We start from the raw sequence: 21,757 nt of genomic DNA, 5'->3' as shown, positions 1-21,757 counted from the left end.
GGATAAGAATGGCGTATTTTGGAATGTGCTTGATGCAAATCAAAACATCCTGTTTGCAACTAGGGCCCAAGTGCTGCCACTGATGGGGTGGGTGCCTGTGTGGCCCAATTTTTGGAAAAAAGGGAGACTCCGCTTGGAGTAACCCTTGCTTACATTGTTTTTAAAAGAAGACAAGATGAACAGAGCTGGGATCAGGAAATACTTTGCTACCTACCCCGGTGTCATCCTGGGGACGGATAAGAATGGCGTATTTTTGAATGTGCTTGATGCAAATCAAAACATCCTGTTTGCAACTAGGGCCCAAGTGCTGCCACTGATGGGGTGGGTGTCTGTGTGGCCCAATTTTTGGAAAAAAAGGGAGACTCCGCTTGGAGTAACCCTTGCTTGCTGTGTTTTTAAAAGAAGCCAAGATGAACAGAGCTGGGATCAGGAAAGACTTTATCTACTTACCCCGGTGTCATCCTGGGGACGGATAAGAATGGCGTATTTTGGAATGTGCTTGATGCAAATCAAAACATCCTGTTTGCAACTAGGGCCCAAGTGCTGCCACTGATGGGGTGGGTGTCTGTGTGGCCCAATTTTTGGAAAAAAGGGAGACTCCGCTTGGAGTAACCCTTGCTTACATTGTTTTTAAAAGAAGACAAGATGAACAGAGCTGGGATCAGGAAATACTTTGCTACCTACCCCGGTGTCATCATGGGGACGCATAAGAATGGCGTATTTTTGAATGTGCTTGATGCAAATCAAAACATCCTGTTTGCAACTAGGGCCCAAGTGCTGCCACTGATGGGGTGGGTGTCTGTGTGGCCCAATTTTTGGAAAAAAAAGGGAGACTCCGCTTGGAGTAACCCTTGCTTGCTGTGTTTTTAAAAGAAGCCAAGATGAACAGAGCTGGGATCAGGAAAGACTTTATCTACCTACCCCGGTGTCATCCTGGGGACGGATAAGAATGGCGTATTTTGGAATGTGCTTGATGCAAATCTAGCTGTGAAGTGTACAACTGGGGCACAACTGCTGCCACTGAATGGGTGGGTGTGTGGGGCCCAATTTTTGGAAAAAAAGGGAGACTCCGCTTGGAGTAACCCTTGCTTGATGTGTTTTTAAAAGAAGCCAAGATGAACAGAGCTGGGATCAGGAAATACTTTGCTACCTACCCCGGTGTCATCCTGGGGACGGATAAGAATGGCGTATTTTTGAATGTGCTTGATGCAAATCAAAACATCCTGTTTTCAACTAGGGCCCAAGTGCTGCCACTGATGGGGTGGGTGTCTGTGTGGCCCAATTTTTGGAAAAAAAGGGAGACTCCGCTTGGAGTAACCCTTGCTTGCTGTGTTTTTAAAAGAAGCCAAGATGAACAGAGCTGGGATCAGGAAAGACTTTGCTACCTACCCCGGTGTCATCCTGGGGACGGATAAGAATGGCGTATTTTTGAATGTGCTTGATGCAAATCAAAACATCCTGTTTGCAACTAGGGCCCAAGTGCTGCCACTGATGGGGTGGGTGTCTGTGTGGCCCAATTTTTGGAAAAAAGGGAGACTCCGCTTGGAGTAACCCTTGCTTGATGTGTTTTTAAAAGAAGCCAAGATGAACAGAGCTGGGATCAGGAAAGACTTTGCTACCTACCCCGGTGTCATCCTGGGGACGGATAAGAATGGCGTATTTTTGAATGTGCTTGATGCAAATCAAAACATCCTGTTTGCAACTAGGGCCCAAGTGCTGCCACTGATGGGGTGGGTGTCTGTGTGGCCCAATTTTTGGAAAAAAGGGAGACTCCGCTTGGAGTAACCCTTGCTTACATTGTTTTTAAAAGAAGACAAGATGAACAGAGCTGGGATCAGGAAATACTTTGCTACCTACCCCGGTGTCATCCTGGGGACGGATAAGAATGGCGTATTTTGGAATGTGCTTGATGCAAATCAAAACATCCTGTTTTCAACTAGGGCCCAAGTGCTGCCACTGATGGGGTGGGTGTCTGTGTGGCCCAATTTTTGGAAAAAAGGGAGACTCCGCTTGGAGTAACCCTTGCTTGATGTGTTTTTAAAAGAAGCCAAGATGAACAGAGCTGGTATCAGGAAAGACTTTGCTACCTACCCCGGTGTCATTTTGGGAACGGATAAGAATGGCGTATTTTTGAATGTGCTTGATGCAAATGTAGCTGTGAAGTGTACAACTGGGGCACAACTGCTGCCACTGAATGGGTGGGTGTGTGGGGCCCAATTTTGGGAAAAAAAGGGAGACTCCGCTTGGAGTAACCCTTGCTTGCTGTGTTTTTAAAAGAAGCCAAGATGAACAGAGCTGGGATCAGGAAATACTTTGCTACCTACCCCGGTGTCATCCTGTGGATGGATAAGAATGGCGTATTTTTGAATGTGCTTGATGCAAATCAAAACATCCTGTTTGCAACTAGGGCCCAAGTGCTGCCACTGATGGGGTGGGTGTCTGTGTGGCCCAATTTTTGGAAAAAAGGGAGACTCCGCTTGGAGTAACCCTTGCTTACATTGTTTTTAAAAGAAGCCAAGATGAACAAGTCATGGGTCAGCAAAGACTTTGCTACCTACCCTGGTGTCATCCTGGGGATGGATAAGAATGGCGTATTTTTGAATGTGCTTGATGCAAATGTAGCTGTGAAGTGTACAACTGGGGCACAACTGCTGCCACTGAAGGGGTGGGTGTGTGTGTGGCCCAATTTTTGGAAAAAAGGGAGACTCCGCTTGGAGTCACCTTGCGGTGTTTTACATGATTTTAGAAGGGCGTGCCATGCCTATATCTGTGTGTCCTCCTCTTTTTCCTTGTCCAGCTGTTTTGTTTTCGCATGAGTATATGTCCTTGTCACTTTCCAATGTGTTTGAGTTGTTTGTCACCTTTAGGACACCTTTGAGGGTGTTTTCTAGGTGTTTTTCTGTGTTTGTGATTGCCTGCCATTGTTTCCTATGCAGTTCGAGTTCGGTTCGTCGAACGTTCGACGAACCGAACTCGAACGGGAGGTCCGTTCGGCGAACCAACCTCGAGCCGAACCGCGACCGGTTCGCTCATCTCTACTCTCCACACATCTATTATATTATTTCTGCAATATTACCTTTTATCAGTCTCTAGAAGCACATCCTCACTGCTGGCTCCAGCTCTGATGGGGTTAATCTCTCTCCTGACTTCCCGGGTTCAGTTCCTACAACTCCCATAATTCTTTGCACACACACACATACTGCACTCTGCTCATCCTTCCACCCCTATTCCCGTACGATAACATACTGACCCAACAGACATGACTCCTCCTCTCCTCTCCTCTCTTCTCGCTCCTGCTGCCGCCAGCACACAGCTGGTTCTCCTCATGCTGGGCTGTGATGTGCGGACGTCACCACACACAGTCCTGTCCCTCAGGATGAGAGGCATCTGCTGATGCTGCTGATGTAACGTCAACTTTCAAAGCCCGGAAGTTGATGTGACATCAGCGGATGCCAGAGGCCACATCACCCGGGGGTCATGTGATTGAGCGAGGAGGATAGCGCCGCTCAGTGCCAAAACTGGAAATAGAAGGCAATTAAGAAGACAACTGAAATGGTAAGTTACACTGATAGAGAAACTAAAAAAAAATGGGGGAATCACCCCTTTAAATAAATAAATACTTGAAAAAAATGGCTTAGGGTCTCCCCGAATTGTTATAACTAGCCAAGGTAAAGTAGACAGTTTGTGTCTAGTATTATTAGGGTGGGAAGGGCATTGGTTATTTGGCCCTTCCCAGCCTAAAAATAAAAGCTCGCAGACGCCTCAGAAGTGGCACATCCATTAGAAGCACCAATTCTGGCGCTTTGCCTGGCTCTTCCCAATTGCCCTAGTGCAGTAGTAATTGGGTTAATACTTTTTGGGTTGATGTCAGATGTACAGTGTCAGCTGTCATCAAGCCCAGGCCCAGGGTTCAGTAATGGAATAGCTTTTATCACACACCCTCATTAGTAATCCATCAAGTAAAGAGTTAAAAAAGACACAGATGCAGGAAAAAAAAAAGTTATGTTAAAAATCATTCCCCGACTCCCTTAACTACCAATTTATTAAAAAAAAAAACAAAACAAAAAAAAATAAATAAACACTTGAAGATCCATGGAATCAGATGTAATCCAGTTATGGAAACCTGAAAGGCATAAAAACAGAGAGATTAAATAAATTTAAACATGATAATCGTCACTTTATTGGCGCCCCAAAAAACCCTGAAGGTCCGACATGTTCCAATGCAAATAGTGTTCCCACAACGTACGGCAATTCTTTATTAAAAGCTATGGAGCTAGGTTCAAGTGAACATGGTTCCATAGTTCACTTGTAATCATTTCTTATGAGCGGTGATATCAATAACCTTACATGACCTCACCTCTCTAGCTGAGTTTTGTAAATGGTATATCGAGACCCGCAATGTCTCATGAGCGGTGAGGTCATGTAAAGTTACTGATGTCACTGCTCGTCAGAAATGACCGCGATAGATGCCTAATTGCCTATCCTTACTAACCCCTTAGCTTCATGCAAACCGTCAATTGACAGCTAACATCAACCCCAAAAGTATTACCTACCACACCAGGGCAATCGTGATAAGCTGGGTAAAGCGTCGGAATTGGCGCATCTAACGGATGCGCCACTTCTGGAGCGGCTATGGCTGTTATATTTAGGCTGGGAAAGGCCAATATCCATAACCTTCCCTGTCTGATAATATCAGCCCCCAACTGTCTGCTTTACCTTGAATGGTTATGAAAAATACAGGGGACCCCTTACTTTTTAAATGATTTATTTAAATAATTAAAAAAACAGCGTGAGATCACATATATTTTTGATAACCAGCCAAAGTAAAGCAGATAGATGGGTGAGAACGGCCATGGATATTAGCTCCTTCCCTGCCGGATATCAGCTCACAGCTGCTGCATTACCTTTAGTTGGTTATCAAAATAAGGGGGAACCCACGTAATTTTTTTTTAAATTATTATTATTTTAAGTGTAGTCCGGAAAGATAAAAAAAAATTGTACTGTTCCTGCCCTCATACACTATGAAGCTGAGCTGGTCACTGCAGTTTTAGTATATTTTGATACTGCTCTTCACCGCTCACTCCTCACCCCGTCGTATGGAACGCTACGACATAGTACAGTGTAAGGCTACATGCATACGCTGTGTTTTTGCTGCGTTTTTTGGTGCAGTTTTGTTGTCAGAACTTTCTGACATTTGACTTCCCAGCAAAGTCTATGAGAAGTCAGATTTGCTATGCGCATATTGCAGTTTATTTGTCAACGTTTTATTTGTCAAACGTTTGTGACAAAAAAATGCAGCATGTTCATTCTTCCTGCTTTTTTGTCAACATTTGTCACAAAAACGCAGCAAAAACGTATGTTGTGAAAAACGCACCTACAATTGCAAGCGTTTTTTGTGACATTTCCAGGCTCTCTCTGACAACGTGCAGTTTTGGCTGCATTTTAGCTGCAGTTTGTGATCACAAAAAGATGCAGCGTGCGCATGTAGCCTAAGCTCCGTGCAACAGCAAAGAATGTTCCTCCTACCTGCAAGCTCCCTTAAACTTGCTTCTATCCAGTCTTAGAACAGGGTGTGTGGTGAGGGCGTGGCAGGTAGGAAGAGCATCGAGCCAGTGGCCACATACCCGCAATGCTCCCTCTTCTAAGACTGGATAGAAACAAGTATCAGGGGACTTGCAGGTAGGAAGAACATGGAGTCGGTGGCCCTACCCCATCCCCTGTTCTCTGCTGCAACACAAACCTTTACATTGGTCTGCCGTAACGTCCCATATGGGAGAGGTGAGGAGCAGCTACTATTTTATTGATTTACAAGCGATCAAAAGATGCTAAAACTGGAGTGGCCACCTCAGCTTCATAGTGGATGGGGGCAGAATCCGTACAGAAATTTTATTTCCCAAGAGTACCCTTTTAAGGGCTGTTGAGGGTGAGGGAAATCAGTGAGATATTAGAAAACAGTACACAAATGAATGGAATTAGTAAAGGACAGCTATTATCATTTGCAGGGTCACATAAGAGCCGCGGTTGAACGTTGAGCGCAGTGTTGAGCCTCTGTATTTTCATGACCTCCCCCTCCCTTTACAATAATAAAAAATACTAACTGCTCAGCCTCCGTCCCAGGGAAGTCGGTGTTCAAGTTTTAGACACAGACACTAGCTGTCCGGTGCGAATGCCGAACTTTACTTTTTGGGATCGCTCATCACTACTGGAGACCAGTGTTGTACAAGAGAAATCCAATGCAGATACATATAGGAGAAATGTGTGCAAAAGGAAAAACAATAATATAGAACCTAAGCCTAAAAGATATACTGATCTACTACTGAGACTATACAAATATATAGACTTTGTATGCTCAATTTTCTGAAAAATACATCAGTACATCATATAACAGAAACAAATAATCTTGAGGATATGGATGATAGCATTTATTTATAGAGATAGTCTACTTTTCTTCCTCTATGCTGCTTCTTTAAAACTTATTAGTTTTCCGCTTTGCCAAGATTGGTTTCCATAGTAACGTTGTGAGCTTCAGGCCTACCGAGAGCAATACAGGAAAGGGCACGCCTGATCACAGTCTTTAGTTATAACTATAGCCTGCAGAAATGTCTTTTTCCTTGCTGGACTGAAATGGTTCCAATAGAGGGACAATTATTGTGCCACTTGTCAGGGATGTTGGCAGGGAAGTGAGGACATCATCTATTTCGAACAGCATTCTTCCAGTTCATCTTTGTAAAACACGGAGATTTAAAAATGTATCCCAATTTTTTAAAATATTTCCAGAAAATCAATAGTTTTGAAGGAAATTCAAAATATTTCTAAAAAACTTAAAACAAATCAAGCAGATAATTCACCAAATCAAGATTCCATTCAACTTTCACTTCTACTTGCAAATTGCTATTAATATAACAATAATTTTAATTTCTTATTGATTAGGGTTAGAGACTAAGACTTTATGACATACAAGTGCATCTCAAAGAATTAGAATATCATCAAAAAGTTAATTCATTTTAGTAATTCAATACAAAAAAGTGAAACATATATAGAGCGATTACACACAGAGTGATCTATTTCAAGTGTTTATTTCTGTTAATGTTGATGATTATGGCTTACAGCCAATGAAAACTCAAGTCATTATCTCAGAAAATTAGAAAATTATATGACCAACTGAAAAAAATGGATATTTTTGTATTATTAATTATTAGGATTGAGCTATACAATAAGATGAAGATCAGGTTGGGGCATTACTACGAGAGGAGGACATTACAGCAAGAAGGGGACCAGGATGCGGGACATAACTACAAAATAGGGACATAACTACAAAATAGGTACCAGGATGAGGACATTGCTACAAAAAGGGGAGCATGATGGGCGACATAACTATAAGATAGGGACCAGGATGGGCACATTACTACAAGATGAGAAACAGGATGGATCACATTAATTCAAGATGTGGTCCAAAATTACTATATTGTGCTAAATAAAATACAAAAAAGTAAAAAAAAGTTTCAAAATAAGACATGAAACATTTTTTACCACTAAAAATGCTATTTTATGTATAAATTAAAATAAACAAAAAAGTGCACGTTTGTTATAATAACATCTGTAACGACCAAAACTATAAAAATGTACCATAACCCTTGATGAATGTCATTAAAAAAATGTAAAGAAACAAGCAAAAAATGTTCAAAAATGGGATCGAGGTATAGAAAACAAATATGTTATCACTAAAAATGTCACTTTGTTCTGCAAAGAATGTGGCCTCCCAAATTCAAATTTGTTCTATCTGCGGTCCATATACCCAGCAGTCTGAGACATCTGCTGTAAACTGTAAAATTAAATAAGCATAATCAAAATAATATGTATAAGTTTCTTCAGATTCAAAAAAATCTTAGACGACTTAATTTTTTTTATGGACAGGACAAAAAAAGTGCCCTATTTTTATGGACCATCCTGAGATTTCTGAAAAGTTGGCAAAGTCTACATTATAACAGTGATAATCTGAGATGCCAATGCAACTCCATTAAAGTACAGGGAATGGATAGCAATTAGTGATGCGCAAGCGTGCTCGTAACTGCTCAGTACTAGATCAAGTATCGGGGTGACCAAAACACTCGATACTTAATTAAGTATACTGCTACTTTGCGTCATGGTTGAGTTTCAGAAACTAAAAATGCAGGGATTGCTTTGACAATCAGAGTAATGCCATATTCATGTTTGCTAATGGCAATACTGTGATTTACAAGCCACATCGCGTAATCGGGTCTATACTTGGTCCCCACCTGTCACTATTTCTTCTGGTGTGCCATCCACACCTTACACAAGCAGATAACATCACCCATGCTCTAACCAACGCAGTTATTTGGAGGACTCATGTAACCACCGTGGACAAGTGCTTGTGGCCAGGGATGCTACATTTCCTTGACGGCTCACTGGGCAAACCTAGTGGAGGCTGAGACAGCACACACGCATTTGATGCTTAGAAGTGCGGGCCCTAGTTCAATCAGGGTCTACCCCACCTAATACATCTGTGACACCCTGGCTTATCAGGTCGTCACAGGGTATTGTGCAATCTGCCCTTCTGTACAATATCCACCACCTCCTTAGTTACAGGTCCCTGACCTTTGGTGTTGCCAAGAATAAGCTAATCAAAATCCTAGAAACACTCTGCACCACACCCACCGGCACACCAGTGGCTAACCTGAAGGGAATAGGGTTGTCGACTTGGGGGGTTGGTTAAGGGGAGGTCAGGAGTGTCAGGAGCAGAACAGTGCAGTGTTGGAGGTGAAAGTGAGAGGAGGTTAGGAGCTGGGCTCCTTGAGACTACTAGGTGGCAGACGTTTGTCTGGGCCTGGTAGGAGCTGGACCCCGGTCGCAGGGGATCGTGAGAAGGGGAAAAGACTGTTGAGCAGGACAGCCAGTGGCCTTGTGCCATTACCGGACAGGGGCCAGGCATCCTGACAATTCAGGCGTCCTGACAATTTACCCAACGAGGACGGAGCCTTCAAGATCCGTTCTCCACCCTCTCCAAAATCAGGGTACTAGCGCAACGAGGGGATAGGACTTTCCCACTACATAGTCCAGAAAATCCCAAGCGTGAACCCTGAGAGCAAGCTCACCCAGTTAGCCACACTGTTGAGCGGGACCCGACTAGTTTTATGCTAGAGGGACCAGTTAGAAGAAAAGGTGCCAAAGAAAGGGTCACAGGCTAACAGGCAACACCAACGGGCACGGGATCCAAAAGTCTGCTTGTTCCGCTACCGCGCGGCATCCCGACGGGTGTTAGGGCCATTAGAGTTCAAATCAAGCCAGAGCCAGATAGGGAGCTGAGGCTGGATGCTGATGCTCCCTACTAGGAACGCCAACAGTACCAATTACATTCCGAAATTGCAAATCGAGACCGGCGACGACGGGAGCTTGCCACCCCTGATAGAGAAGAGAAGGAGCAGATAAGGAGAGCTGCTTCCTGAGTAAAAGAGCCGCGGTGCCATGGCCTTGTGAAGCGGTTTGACCCCGAGCAAGGATGGGGGTTCATCCGCTAAGCAGGCCTCACAGCGGGGGTGCATGTGTCTCGTCGGGATGTGGCACAGCACCTTCCGTGGGGCCACCTGGAGGGTAACCTTCAGCCTGAGGAGATGGTTACCTATACCCGGCATTGTGGAAAGCGGGGCTGGTATGCCCTGGAGGTAACCAAGCATGTGATGTTTGAGGAAGGGTATGTGTCAGCGTCACGTAGCCACAAGGAAGCATGGCTACGGGACCCGACAATCTATTATTAGAGTGTTAAATATATAGTACTAACAGTTGCAATGCCATAGAATGTTAGGTATCGGTGTTTTGTTTGTTATTTTCCACAGTTTGTTATTTTCCATATAGAAAATGTTAGTGAATCAGTTTCTAATGAAAAGAGTGAAAGTTACCTGATTTTCTAAAAAAAATTGCCAAAGTGTGTACACCCGGTACATGGACTCCGTTCAGTTTTATATATTTTAGGTAAAAATGGACCACGGTCACAGGACTGGCTTGACCAACACAGACTTGTGTCTTGTATAATAGTTGCACCTCCTGTGCCAGCCAGAGTCGTCAAAACCACAACACTAGGGACCTTAACCCGGTCATGGACACTTTCGGTTTCCATGGGGATCAGGTTGTTTGGGTGGCGGGTTATTGGGATCCGGGATGTTGGGACTGGACTGTCGCAGGAAGGGGCTGCAACGGAGTAGGTTGAGCCTCTATTACCAGTAAAACTGGTAGCGTCCCACCGTGGGCGACGAACTCTAGTGTGGTATTTTAGTAACGTTAAGTGCATTACCTCCCCTGTGTGGGATGGACCCGTTAAAATAAAAGTATGTTAACTTATTTCCTTTTCAGTTCCAGCAAAACAAAATAAACCTCCGTCATCCTGTAGCTCACGGACAAGCTACCTTTAACCAAGGGGGAATGTGACACCCTGGCCTATCAGGTTGTCACAGGGTATTGTGCAACCTGCCCTCCTGCACAGTATCCACCCTCCTTGGTTAACGGATCCCAGTCCTCTGGTGGTGCTGACAGCTAGTCCAATAAAAATCCTAGGAACACTTCTCACTTGAACCTACCAGACACACCATTGGGGGGCCTGAAGGGAATAGGGCCGCCCACATGGGGGGTTGGTGAGGAGAAAGTGAGGACAGTGACAGCTGAGAGTTGAGAGTCGAAAGTGAAGGAGAGCGGAGGTGAAATGGCTCTCGTGAGGAGAGGCCACGGAGGAGAGCTCCTGTATACTAGGTGGCAGATGTTGGTCTGGTCCTGGTAAGAGCTGGAACGCCGGTTGCAGGGGACAGTTTCAAGGGGCACGGACTGCCGAGGAGGGCAGCCGGCAGCCTTGAGCTATCACCGAGCAAGGGCCAGGGCACGACGGGGTACGTGGACCCCAGGCCGGAAAGTAGCTTCACGCGTTCTGGTAATTTACCCGGTGGGGGTGAAGACTTCAAGTGTCATCCCCAATCCGCTCCAAAATCGGGTTACTAGTGCACCGATGGGATAGGACTTTCCCACTACAGTCCAAAGAAATCCTACGCGGGAACCCTGAGAGCTAGCTCACTCCATTAGCCATATGGATCCAGGCGTTCTCCCCGCAGACGACGGTGGTGCTCGGAACTTTGCTTTACAAGCTGTCGGTGTTGTTATTCTGAGACTGAGTGAGTACATCGGAAACCCCCTGCACCTATTCCCCAACAGCACCCAAACACCATCCAACATCAACGGGCCCCGGGACACCAACCCCCTACCCACGGAGGAGTTAAACATGAGGCTGCCACATCATCGTCACCGGGCTCCCCAAAGGCAGCGGGGGTCCCTTATATTACCACGCACCGTGGGTGGCGTCATGAACTTTCAAAAATCCCACTGTAAATATCTCCCCCCTCCTTTTAATCGAGTATCTGCGTGACCCCTGGGTCCGGAAATCCCTCGAGCCACCGCGGATCTGGCGGATCCGAGCAGCGACAGCAGCCCGGCTGCTCGCACGGGGGTGGTACAAAAGCATATTCTAATCTATTGTGGATCTGAGTTCTTCTACCCCTATATGTTGCTGGCTGTTTATCATTGGTCAAAATCATAAAGTGAAATAAGTAAACACCCCCTACAGAATAATGTCCCATAATACCCAGTTGGGTTTATCACAAATTATAATCTATAATTTACAAGGTAAAGGAGATGAGAATTTAATATATAAAAACAAAATTTTTACTCGGCTCTATTGCCTCTATTCCATGATGTGGCCAGTTTAGCATAATAAAACTGGTGAAAGGTGCTCCAAGTAATTTAGAAATGGATGTCCAGTGTAGGGCAACCCCCTTAATGGACGAAGATAATCAGGGCAGTAATGAAAATAAGTAAGTCACTAAAAGCTGGAGATCACTCAAAATCTCTCAATCTGAAGTGAAAAAGGCCCGTTACACGCTACAATTTATCTGATGATCGCATGTGCGACGTTACATGCCCAGATCGTATGTACGATTTGCCAGTATCGCTTATAGGTCGTTTATTTGCTGTCACACGTAACGATCTCAAAATGGACGCATCAGCGATCAACGATATATTGTTGGACCCAGGCGGTCGTTTGAATATTGTACGACGTTGGTAGGGTGTCAAACGGAGCAATATGTCGGCTGCTTCCCCAAAACGAACAATTTTTTAACAATGAACGACGTGTCAATGATCCACGATTTTCATCCTATTTGCGATCGCTCGTAGGTGTCAACGCAACGCAACGACGTCGCAAACGATGACGGATGTGCGTCACGGAATCCGTGACCCCGACGACATATCTCCTGACAAATTGTAGCGTGTAACGGGCCCTTAAGGCCTAAGCCACACGGCATGAAAATTGGAGCGAGTGGAATGCGATAAAACTGTGCTGCCAGCATGAGCCGAGTGTCATGCGAGGATCGCAGTAGCCCCAGCCTAAGGAATATTCTCACATGTGCTAGTTTCTGCACATGAGCTTTGAGCTCACTATCTGTAGGATAATAGGGTTAAAACTTATGCCAAATTTACATGTATTTTTTTACTTTAGAATTATTTCCAATGTACCTCCTCCCTAATGATTGTGAGTAAATAATACTTTGCACACGCAAATATCTTAATGAGCAAAGATTTATCTTTCACTATAATGTTATCATAGGAAACAAAACCTCAGCTTTGTGCAGTATTTTGACAAGGATTAGACATATCATAACAGACAAGTAAAGTTGGCAGAAAGCGTACTGACTATTTCAAGTGATCCTAAAATTAGGCATGTTTTAATTGAAGGGATAAATATTCATTAACAAATTACATTGGTTGCATAGAATCTTTAGTCTGATAGCTCTCTGGCTGACTTTCAAATTTTCAAGGAAGTGATGAAGAAAAATGGCATTCATTAAAAATGTAACTTATTTTCTAATTGTGTCAGTTTGGTCCATCCATGGAAGCTTGTCACCTTCGATTGAGAACTCAACCATTAGAGTATACATAGAATCACCTTGATGTGTGATAAACTGTGGCTTTGTTAAACACGATCTAGCTCCCTTATTTCAAAAACAGTTAAGATCTTTGTCTCCCAGCCCATGAAATTGCTTATTTTCCCTGTGAAATTTCTCATCTTCTCTCTTTGATTTGTCACAAGATGTGTATCACAATGTTTCTTAGAACAAATTTTATAAGCTGTGGCTTGGAGACATGGAAACATTTCTGTAGGAACATGTTTAACTATGTCCTTTCCATGCTGACTATAATCCCATGAAAGGTGTTACAGTCCTATGACTAAATTTGAAAATGTCCCAGAATCTTAACTTTCCAAGCAAGATTAATACTCCCAAGTCCGAACTATAGACAAAAGTGGTTTTGGCAATTGTCATCCATAGTGTATTGACAGAAATATTCTTAAATATTCTTAAAGGGAATCTGTCACCGGGTTTTTGCTACCTCATCTGAGAACAGCATAATGTAGGGAAAGAGCTACTGATTACAGTGATGTATCACTTAGTTTACTGGGCGCAGCAATTGTGATAAAATCGGAGTTTTTAGATGTATTAAAACTTAGAAGGCTAATTCAACCCCACCCCGCCCCCCAATCCGATTCACAGATTTTGGTTTACATTGTATATTGATATTAAGCAGCTAATGAGTGCTGGGGATGTGGCTGGACCAGCTTTACGTGGCACCTGGTAAGAGAGTGATAATCTCCTGTTGATAAAACCCTTATTGTATTGAAGCATTGGCACACAACCTAAGGAGTGACATCACTGAAAACTGAAATCAGTGTCTCAGCCCCCATCTCATGCTGCGCTCAGATTACATAGCAAAAACCTGTTCATAGATTCCTTTTAAAAAGTAACTAATTAAATAAACAATTGACATGTCATAGTGAGATGTTATACATTTTGATCAGTATAGTCTGCTTTGTAAACCCCTACCTATCATTGGAGAGCTGCAGTTAGGCAATATTCATAGGACATATACTATTCTGTTATAGTTAAAACTTCCTCTCCAAAATTCTGCCCCTTCAATTCTTAGATCAGTTGGGGTCTTAAATCCCAGATATCCACTGAATTTGTTTTTACATTTCCTTAACATGTCAAAATGATTTTTGGAAGTGCAGTTACTTTTTTAATTTTGCAAGTCAGAACAGAAGCATTTGTGGAGGGCCAAACAATTAGGTGTCTAATATAGTGGAATGGTGCTATATAGCCATAAGTGAGTCAATCTACTGTGTATTCACTTTGAGACCCGCAACACACATCCGTTTTTTTTGTACGTGTGCGGTACGTATTTGCACGTACCGCAGACACTTACACACGGAGACCCATGTTATTCAATGGTAGATGGCACACACACGTAAAATCACACGGAACGGACCCGCTTTAGTCTATGGGTCCGTGCCTGCACGGACCGCACACGGAGTATGTCCGTGTTCAGCACATATCGTCCGTGTCCATCTTTCATCACAAAATTTGAAACACTTGTTACCAATCTATCAGGTCAATTGTAGGCCATTAATTCTGGCGCCAAACATACATTTCCTGTCTCATTTGCACGCCAGACAGCAGCTAGGCACCTGTCCTCTCACTGCAGGGGAACTTTGAGCACAGAGAACAACACAGGTACTGAGCATGGCACCCAGAATCGATACAGAGAGGCTGATTGGAGAAGTAGAGAGGCATCCAGAGCTGTGGGACACACGTGTTGATGGCTATCATGACAGGTTAATGGTGGAACGAGCATGGATGGCTGTGGCAGAGATAGTCTACCCTAGGAATGGATGGTCTCAATGTACCCCTGGAAAGAAAATTAGATATGGTGAGTACAGATATTTGCCTTGCTTCTGTCTTTACCTACATGTGCACAGTCTGTAGGCAGATTAGAAACATATTTGTATAGTTTGTTTTGCATGTATTAATGGGCCTGACTCATTTTGAGATACACTGGAGACTCACAAACAGGAGAGTGTATTTATTTGGCCTTTTGAAGTATTCATTGCAGTTTACTAGTAATGTCAGCATGTGTATATGTTGTCTGCAAAGCATTTTATGCATGTACAAAAGGCATTTCAGGGTGGTTAAGCCACTATTAAACATGTTTGGGTTTTTTTTTGGTTTGCATTTCTGTGCTTTTTCTATTGTAAATGTGCTGTGATTTGTCTATACATTTTGAGTTGTATTTCTATGTTTGGTTTATTATGCATGTTCCTTGGTGTCACCATGTCTGGAATGGTAACAGTAATGTGTAGTGTATAATGGAAAATATATGTGGAACATATGGCACTTCATGGGTTAGTAGTCATTTTGTTTCTCATGGCTTTCTGTTGGTTTTATTTTTTATTTTTTTGAACATTTAAAAGGAGATAAATGATTATTAAGTGGTGTAAGATTTTTACTGGTGCACTTGTTTTCTTTCTCATGCTTATTGTGTTATTATGTCACTATATGAGTGTTATGGGTTGTTGTTTTCATACACATGGATGTGTGTTCCTATTTGATTTTTTACAATTGCTGCAATACAAGACTAATGTCTAATTTTTTTCAAATCTACAATTGTTAGAATTTGTGACATTATTTTACAATGTATTTTTTTTTTTTAAACAGTGGATCTTGTCAAACGGCGATGGCGCTCAGCCCGTGACCAGTTCAGAAGAGAGTATAACCCAGTGGCCACCACAGCTGCCGTAGCAAAAAAGAAAAAATATGTCCATTATGAAAAACTGAGCTTCCTTATGCCCATTATGGAAGTACCAAAGTAAGTTTAAACCATTACATCACATGGTGTTTTTTTTTTAAAAGGCACACATTAATTTTTTTTTTTTTTTTATCAAAGTACAGAGGATAATCTGGAAGATAGTGAGGAAGCCCAGTCAGCAGTATTAACAGTGACCTCTGCTTCTGAGATGGAGCCAACCTCATATCAACCACCAACAATCCCCAACACCAGCCAGCCAGACGCAGAAGAAATGTCCTCTGATTTGGGTTTGGGAACAAGTCAATCCACTAATGTAATTGCAGGCCAGTCTACAGGGCAACAAAGTGGCCCTTGACCACTTATTGCGGAGAGTAGTCCACAGCAACATGCAGGCACACAGCCAAGAATATCAACTAATACCATGCGCGCAGTAGCCCAATCTATCCGTGGTCGCCGATATAGGCGTTATGAAGATTTACTTTCCCTGCCAGATATCATTGATACCAGAATTATACACATGATGAATTCACTGATACCAAAGAGTGATGGAGAGAGATTTTGCGGCTCCCTTTCTCCCTCTCTTGCATTGGTTGCACCTGATAGGCAGGACAGATTGAGGGCGTCCTTAATAACACTAATATCTGCTACTCAACGTGAGCCAGAACCCATTTATTGTTTTGAAGTGATAGAACAATGGAGAGCCAATCCACATGGCCCACACACAAACACAACTCAACAAACTGTGGAAACCCAAACAGAAGAACATTTCTCTAATTTTCAACTTAATCCTGTAGTGCAACAAACACATATACAGTGTCCATCTTCTTCTATGGTAACTGATGTCCAAATTGGGCCAACAGTTGTCCCACACCAAACAGGTACATTAATGACACAAAGGCTATCTCAACAGCCAACATTTCTCCCACAAATACCCCAACAAACACCAATGCAAACCTCTTTTAACTATCCTAGTATTGTTAGTAATATTCATAGACTACCTCAAATGTTTCAACAACCAACAGCATACCATGTTCCTAATAATCCACAACAACAGTACTTTCAACAACAGACTTACCCAACTAACTTCACATACACACATACTCAGCCTCTTCCAACACATCAATATGTACCACCTACACTTGGTCTTCCATCTGCTCAAACAACTGCCTCATTATTTGTTCCAAGTACAACAACTCTTACTAGTGGAAACACTGATCAGTCACTCACTACAACATCTACTGTTGTGCAGCAAACATATTCTGTAGATGTCAATGCAATGGAGCCTACACAGGAAAACATCACTAGCCTAGGGGATTTAGTTGAATCATAATGTGATATTGTATGTATTATTTTACATTTTGTTATGTTTCCTATGGTATTGTTGGTGTGGAAACATATCAAAATGTAACACATTACTTACTCTATATGCATGTGGTCATATTTTTGTTTTCCTTTACAAAAATTCAATAGAAATTACTCTATCACTTCAATAACAATACCTGCCTGTTAGAATGATGCCTTGCTCTGGACATGTTGTTTGGACCATCCATTAGAATAAACTGGGTTTAGGGTAAAAATGCACGCACATAAACTACTACACTAACATTCAGACACCTTTATTATTAAAAATCCAGCCACTATGCAGTATCTGCATATGGTCTGGTCCCATACTTGTATTCCAATAGTGTCAAACAAATTATGTTTGCGTGACATTATTGCATAATAAAGTATGGTGTTTTGTATAGGCTAATGTCCCTGACAAAATTGTATTTAAAAAAAAAAAATGCAGGGTGTCTTGCAAAAGATAACATACATACATAGGTAAAATAATAATTCTGGACTAACTTTTTCAAATCCAATTTGCCATATTTTTATTAGTCATGTACATTCAGTAGTACTGTTTTTAGAATAACAAAAATTCCTGATGTTATAACAATATAGTTATATCACAATAGCTTATGGGGACCACAAACACAACCAACCAACAAAAAACCCCCACAATTTATACCTATGTATGGTCATTTTCTCTTTTGTAATACATATGTGTTTGTGCTTATGTAACCAATTGATAAAAAACTATAACAATGTCAAAATTATACATGACTATGGCGATTTAAACTAAAATAATCTTTAAACTGATTCCTCACTTGTAGACCAGAAGTGGACACATTGGTTCTAACACTACCATTCTCTACAAATGGTGCATTTAAAGCAGGCAACTCCTCAATATCTTCGTCATTACTTTCATGTAATCTACAGTAATTATGTAACACTACTGTAGCTTTAATGACAGCCTTGACGGTGATTGGTTGGAGTTGGATGGTGGTTTGATAAATGCGCCATCTTGAGGCCAAAATGCCAAAGGCACGTTCAACATAGCAACGTGCTCTGGCCAATTTGCTATTAAATAGGGCTTTTGATCTGTCCAGCCCCCTTCTGGGATATGGACTCATCAAATGCCTAGACAATGCAAACCCCTGATCTGCAACCATTACAAAAGGGACAATAGGGCCATTAGTACCAGGCAATGGTCTTGGTGTAGGCAAACTTAAACTATCAGACATTAATCGTCTTGCCAAACGTGAACTTCTGAAAATGCGTGCATCTGAGGCACTGCCATAGGCCCCAATATCAGCAAATAAAAAGCAGTAGTTTGTATCTACCATGGCCAAAATAACTACAGAAAAAAACTTATGATAATTAAAATATCTTGATGCAGAGTTAGGTGGTTTCTTCACTCTAATGTGTTTTCCGTCAATGGCACCAATACAATTTGGGAAAGCTGTTTTCTCCAAAAATTCATCTGAAATGTGCATCCATTCCTGTTTTGAAGGCAGCTGCATGACATGATGCCTAAGGGTCTCCCAAAGCACAGTGCAGGTATGCAGGATAATCTTGCCAATTGTGGACCTTCCCAATAAGAATTCGAAATGCAGACTGCTGATGGATTGCCCAGTTCCTAGGTAACTGAAATAGAATAAAAACATGACATTACTTTGACTATTCATGTAATTTGTATTTCACACGAAATATTTGTACCATCCAATCACTGGCGAGATACTGTGTATGTTTTTTTATAATTTCTTTGGTTGGGAAAACATATGTGATCTTTACTTTCAATATTGGATAAATATTTAATTTTGTGTTTAATAAACAAGCTTGTTTGAGTTAAGCCTCTTGTTTCTTTAATTTTTGTAGAAATAGAATGGTAGATGTGACTTCTCAGATCTTATTTTGAAATTGCACTGCGGTTAAGTGATCAATGTAAGTTTTCTACAAAGACATTAATTTTAAATTACAAAATTTCAACAAAATGATGCCTTAGCGACTTAACATGTATTTCAATATAACAGATAAAGCATGAGTATACATGACAACACCTACTGTAAAGTCACCAACAGTCATTCCTCAGGGGAGATGCTGAGGCGCATAGAGGTGTCCTGATGCTTCAAACGATGGTACACAAGGCCAAGGATGTTGTCAAATGAATACATGGTGAGATGGCAGTAGGCTTGGAATTTAGGTGTAAATTTCCGCATTTCGCCATATAAAATATTAAAATGCCCATGTGTTTTCCTGAGCTTCACAAGGTGGTGAATCCACATCCTTTTCTCCAGTGGTGGCTCTTCTTCAATCATATGTCGCCTAACCCCAAATCTCCTAGATATCAACCAGAGCAAATACATGGTTGCTTCATTGGAGAGAGACATTTTGGAGTGTGTCTAATGTCAGAATGAGCTCTGAAGCCATATTTTTTACGTTTTTTTAAGCAAACTAAACAAATTGGGTAGTTAATTGACCAATTTAACACACCAGGAGCACATTTTGATGGGCTAACAAGGTTATTTGTGTGAAAATACGTATCTGAAAAAACGGACGGCACACAGACTGCACAGGTACGTATTGTATGTCAATACGGACATTCAACACTTACACACGGCTCGCATACGCCATCACATACATACCGGAGAAACGCCCCAAAAAAATGGAACACAGACCTGAAAAACGGACCGTGTCATACGGACAGGTTTCTTTGCAGAAGTGTGTTATAGGCCTGTGGCAAATTTCCAGATATTCACAAAAAAACAAGTCCATTTTATATGCCAGTATGAGAAAATCCAAACCGAACAATCAAGTGTACCGCCCCCGTGCCAGCGGCCGAGCTGCTCGGATCCGGAGCCTCGGCAGCTCAAGGGGTCTCCGGACCCGGGGGATCGCGCGGACACTCAAATTCAAAAGAGAGGGGATAGATATGTACAGGGGATGTGTAAGTTCGTGACGCCACCCACGGTGTGTGGTAATGTAGGAGACCACCGCTGCTGTTGGGGAGCCCGGTGGCGATGGTGTAGCAGCAGGATGTTTAACCCCTCTGTGGGTAGGGGTTTTGTTCTCTGGGGCCCGTTGGGTGTTGGTGACTGGGGTGATGTTGGGTAGAGGAAAAGGGGCTTTTCAGCGTACTCACTCAGTCCAAGAATAACAACTCTGACATCTTGTAAACCAGAATTCTGAGCACCGCTGCAGCATGGAGGGAGCACATGTGGATCCGTGCCCTTGGTGTTTCTGTTAGCCTGTGGCCTTTTCCGTGGCACCTTCTCACTAGTTGGACCCTCAAGCTTGAAACTTTTTGGACCCTGCTCACCCGTATGGCTTACGAAGTGAGCTTGCTCTCAGGGTTCACGCATAGGATTTCTTTGGACTGTATTTGGGAAAGTCATATCCCATCGGTGCGCTAGTACCCCGATTTTGGAGTGGGTTGGGGATGAATCTTGAAGTCTTCACCCCCGTCGGGTAAATTACCGGGACGTCTGAAGCTACTTCCCGACCTAGGGTCCATGTACCCTGTCGTGCCTTGGCCCCTGCCCAGTGATTGCTCAAGGCCGCCGGCTGCCCTCCTTGGCAGTCCATGCCCCTTGACGCGATCCCCTGCGACCGGGGTTCGAGCTGCTACCAGGCCCAGACCAACGTCTGCCACCTAGTAAACGTCAGGAGCCCTGCTATATAGTATAGGCCAGGGCGTCACACAAGCGTTTCATGGCAAATAGCCAACAGGGTCGCATCGCAAGAAGCATGTTGGGCAAAAAGGCGCAAAATAACTGCCCATGAATTGAGGAAAATCAAGCGTGAAGCTGCCAAGATGGCATTTGCCACCAGTTTGGCCATATATCAGAGCTGCAACGTTACTGGAGTATCAAAAAGCACAAGGTGTGCCATACTCAGGGACATGGCCAAGGTAAGGAAGGCTGAAAAACTACCACTTTTGAACAAGAAACATAAGATAAAACATCAAGACTGGGCCAAGAAATATCTTAAGGGTTGCTTATTTTTTTGCATTTCTGCAGCGTTTTGAGCAGCAGCGTCACATTGTCAAAGTGCATGCGTTCTGGTTCCCCAGCAAAGTGTATGAGAATCATGCAAAATCTGTGCGCACAATGCTTTTTGAAACGCAACGTTTTGATTGTCAAAAATTTGACAAAATCTCTGCATTTAGAAAAGCAGCATGTCACTTCTTTTGAGCGTTTTGGCAGCGTTCTACACCCATTGAAATCAATGAGTTGTAGAAAAACGCTACCATAATGCTAAGCAGTGCATTTGCACTGCATTTTTGTTGCGATCCGCATCTTTTTTTGACATAACAAAGGCAGGTCTTTTGGTCTCTCTCTCACTGTCGGTCGGTCTGTCGGTTAGTCTCTATCTCTCTCTATGTCTCTATCTCTCTTTGTCCATGTTGGTCTTTCCCTCCCACCCGCTCTCTCATACTCACTGATCCACTGATCACCGGCGGTGCGCTACACGGCGTTCACACTGTGGCGGCTTCTCCTCTTTTGAAAATGCCGGTCGCTCATTATTCCATCTCGTATTCCCTGCTTCTCCCAACCACTGGTGCCTATGATTGGTTGCAGTCAGACATGCTCCCACACTGAGTGACAGCTGTCTCACTGCAACCAATCACAGCCACCTTTGGGCGTGTCTATATCAAGCAGTAAAAAAAATAAATAAATAATTAAAAAAAAACGACGTGCGGTCCCCGCCAATTTGGATACCAGCCAGAGTAAAGCCACATGGCTGA

Source organism: Anomaloglossus baeobatrachus, chromosome 1 (assembly GCF_048569485.1).
Source record: "Anomaloglossus baeobatrachus isolate aAnoBae1 chromosome 1, aAnoBae1.hap1, whole genome shotgun sequence".
Lineage (NCBI taxonomy): Eukaryota > Metazoa > Chordata > Amphibia > Anura > Aromobatidae > Anomaloglossus > Anomaloglossus baeobatrachus.
The sequence above is the reverse complement of the archived record's forward strand: the minus strand, read 5'-3'. Positions refer to the sequence as shown.